The sequence below is a fragment of the Oncorhynchus masou genome, chromosome 9, assembly GCF_036934945.1.
Source record: "Oncorhynchus masou masou isolate Uvic2021 chromosome 9, UVic_Omas_1.1, whole genome shotgun sequence".
Classification (NCBI taxonomy): domain Eukaryota; kingdom Metazoa; phylum Chordata; class Actinopteri; order Salmoniformes; family Salmonidae; genus Oncorhynchus; species Oncorhynchus masou.
Window position 1 is genome coordinate 52,540,386 of NC_088220.1, and position 4,382 is coordinate 52,544,767.

The window sequence follows — 4,382 nt, forward strand, 5'->3', positions numbered from 1 at the left end:
CGCAACCCGCTAACTATCTAGCCATTTCACATCGGTTACACCAGCCTAATCTCGGGAGTTGATAGGCTTGAAGTCATAAACGGCGCAATGCTTGAAGCACAGGGAAGAGCTGCTGGCAAAACGCACAAAAGTGCTGTTTGAATGAATGCTTACGAGCCTGCTGCTGCCTACCATCGCTCGGTCAGACTGCTCAATCAAATATCAAATCATAGACTTAATTAAAACATAACACACAGAAATACGAGCCTTTGGTCATTAATATGGTCGAATCCGGAAACTATCATTTCAAAAACAAAACGTTTATTTCAGTGAAATATGGAACCGTTCCGTATTTTGTCTAACGGGTGGCATCCCTAAGTCTAAATATTGCTGTTACATTGTACAACCTTCAATGTTAAGTCATAATAAAATTTAGGTAAAATTCTGGCAAATTAGTTCGCAACGAGCCAGGCGGCACAAACTGTTGCATATACCCTGACTCTGTTGCAAGAGTAGTGACACAATTTACCTAGTTAAAATAAATTCATGTTAGCAGGCAATATTAACTAAATATGCAGGTTTAAAAATATATACTTGGGTATTGATTTTAAGAAAGGTGTTGATGTTTATGGTTATTGGAGCAATGACAGTCCTTTATCGCGAATGTGCTTGTTAAATCACTCCTCGTAGATTATATGCAACGCAGGACAAGCTAGATAAACTAGTAATATCATCAACCATGTGTAGTTAACTAGTGATTTATGATTTGTTTTTTATAAGATAAGTTTAATGCTAGCTAGCAACTTACCTTGGCTTCTTACTGCATTTGCGTAACAGGCAGGCACCTCGTGGAGTGCAATGAGAGGCAGGTGGTTAGAGCGTGGACTAGTTAATTGTAAGGTTGCAAGATTTAATCCCAGAGTTGACAAGGTAAAAATCTATCATTCTGCCTCTGAACAAGGCAGTTAACCCACCGTTCCTAGGCCGTCATTGAAAATAAGAATGTGTTCTTCACTGACTCACCTAAATAAAGGTGTAAAAAAAAAGGCCAAATCGGTAACCAAAAATACCGATTTCAAATTTGTTATGAACTTGAAATCGCGCCCTAATTAATCGGCCATTCTGATTTAATTGGTCAACCTCTAGTATAAATACATTTTTAAAGAAAGTTACTCAAATAAAAGTGAAAGTCAGCCAGTGAAATACTACTTGAGTAAAAGTCTCAAGTATTTGGTTTTAAATATACCTATGAATCAAAAGTAATTGTAATTGCTAAAATATACTTAAGTATCAAAATTAAAATGTATGAATCATTTAAAATTCCTTATCAAGCAAAGCAGATGGCATTATTTTCTTGTTTTTAAAATGTATGGATAGCCAGGTGCACACTCCAACACTCAGACATTATTTACAAAAGATGCATTTGTGAATAGTGAGTCTGCCAGAGGCAGTAGGAATGACCCAGGTGTTCTTTTGATAAGTGCTTGAATTTGACCATTTTCATGTCCTGCTAAGCATTCTAAAATGTATCGAGTACTTTTGGGTGTCAGGGAAAATGTATGGAGTAAAAAGTACATTATTTTTGGGGGGAATGTAGTGAAGTAAAGTTGTCAAATATAAATAGTAAAGTACAGATGCCCCAAAAAACTGCTTAAGTAGTACTTTATAGTATTTTACATAAGTCCTTTACACCACTGCTGTTAAGAAACTAACTGTGAGAAGTGTTTGAGGCCCCTGGATTAATGAACTGAAAAATTGTATGGTTCAAAGAAATTATGCAAAAGAGGGGGCAAACAAGTCGGGCTGATTGGTTGACATTACTGTAAATTGAGAAATGTTGTCACTTAACAAAAAGAGAAATTATAGTATGGCATAAACCAAAATGGAAAAATACTTTGGAGTACCTTAAATTAATTGGGTTTTCTGCCCATGATATCATCTCCATCGTTTGAGGTTGAAGGGTATAACAAAATGTTTCGATATTGCCAATCATTTCGATTACTATTTCACTAGTGAAGTGGAAAAACTCTAAGTGAAATGACAACATAGAACAGCAAACCAATATTTTTGTATAAAAGATCTAATAATGAAATAGAAGGTTTTTGAATTGAGTCAAGTTAGTGTGAGAGGAGTGGGAAAAACGATGGTTATCCATCAATAATAAACCACCAGGTATAGACAACCTTAATGGTAAACTATTGAGAATGCTAGCAGACTGTATTGCCACCCCTATTTGCTAGATCTTTAACCAAAGCCTGAAGGTGTGTGTGTGTGTGTGTGGTGTGTGTGTGTCCACAGGCATGGAAGGACGCCAAAGTAATGCCACTGCCTAAAAATAGTAAAGTACCCTTTGGTGGCTCTATCAGCTGCCCAATCAGTTTGCTGCCTGTTCTTACTAAACTGATGGAGAGGATTGTTTGACCAAATACAATACTATCTTTCAGAAAACACGACTTTCAGCATGCATATAGAGAAGGGCACTCAACTTGTACTGCACTAACTTGGATGACTGATGATTGGTTAACCTCTTACACTTATGGTGGCGCTATTTCATTTTTGGAAGAAAAACGTTCCCGTTTTAAACAAGATATTGTCACAAAAAGATGCTCGACTATGCATATAATTGCTACTGTTCGAAAGAAAACACTCTGACGTGTCCAGAAATACAAATATCTTCTCTGTGCGTGCCCTTTAACGTGAGCTTCAGGCAAAACCAAGAAGACTTGGCATCCAGGAAATGACAAGGATTTTTGAGGCTCTGTCTTTCATGATCTCCTTATATGGCTGTGAACGCAAGAGGAATGAGTCTGCCCTTTCTGTCGTTTCCCCAAGGTGTCTGCAGCATTGTGACGTATTTGTAGGCAGATCGTTGGAAGATTGACCATAAGAGACCACATTTACCAGGTGTCCGCCCGGTGTCCTGCGCCGAAATTGGTGCGCAAAAGTCACCTGCCAGTATTTTTCCATGGGGCACAGAGAGAAGCAAGCTTCCACGAACTGCATGTCAATGAAGAGATATGTGAAAAAACACCTTGAGGATTGATTCCAAACAACGTTTGCCATGTTTCGGTCGATATTATGTAGTTAATCCGGAAAAAGTTTCACGTTGTAGGTGACTGCATTTTCGGTTCGTTTCGGTAGCCAGGCGCAATGTAGAAAACGGAACGATTTCTCCTACACACAGACGCTTTCAGGAAACACTGCGCATTTGGTATGTGGCTGGGAGTCTCCTCATTGAAAACATCAGAAGCTCTTCAAAGGTAAATGATTTTATTTATTTGGTTATCTGGCTTTTGTGAAAATGTTGCGTGCTACATGCTACACAAAATGCTATGCTAGCTTTGCATACTCTTACACAAATTAGTCAATTTCTATGGTTCAAAAGCATATTTTGAAAATCTGAGATGACAGTGTTGTTAAGAAAAGGCTAAGCTTGAGAGCAAACGCATTATTTTAATTTTATTTGCGATTTTCAGAAATCGTTAACGTTGCGTTATGCTAATGAGCCTGAGGCTTAGTCACAATCCCGGATCCGGGATGGGGAGTTTCAAGAGGTTAAAAGAGATGGATAAAAATATGATAGTTGGAGTAATATTGTTATATTTCAGTGCAGCCTTTTTTGTTATTGTTCATAAATTGCTCTGATTGAAAAGTAACTTGCTGTGGCTTTACATTACCTGCCATTACATGTTTGGAGAGTTCTTTATCCAATTGAACCCAGACAGTGTTCGCCAATGGACGCTTCTCTAACATATGTACAGTGTGGTGTCCCTCAGGGCAGTTGCCTTGGGCTGCTTCTCTTCTCCATTTTTACAAATCATTTGCCACAGGTCTTCCACATACATAGTAATTCTAGCTTTATGTATGATTCCACACTCTACATGTCAGCACCAAAATCCGGTGAGCGCACTGAAATTCTAAAAAGGAATTCAGTCAGTATCAGAATGGGTGATTTTTAAATAATAAACTGGTCTTGCTGTTCAAGCTCTGGTCTTGTCCCATCTTGATTACCGTCTGGTAATATGGTCATGTACAACAAAGAAAGACCTAGCAATGCTGCAGCTGGCTCAACAGAGCAGCACGCCTTGCCCATACAGAATTAACATCAACACCCTGCATGTCAGTCTCTCCTGGTTGAGGGTTGACGAGCGATTAACTGCTTCTCTCCTAGTTTTTATCAGAAATATTACTGTGATGAAAATTCCAGAATTGTCTGCATAATCAAATAACATTCATCTCAGACACCCATGCATACCCCACAAGACATGCCACCAGGGGTCCCTTCACAGTCCCCAAGTCCAAAACGAATTCACAGCAACGCACAGTTTTACAAAGAGCCATGATCGCATAGAACTCCCTTCCATCTCCAATTACTCAACTAAACAGCAAATTGACCTATTAAA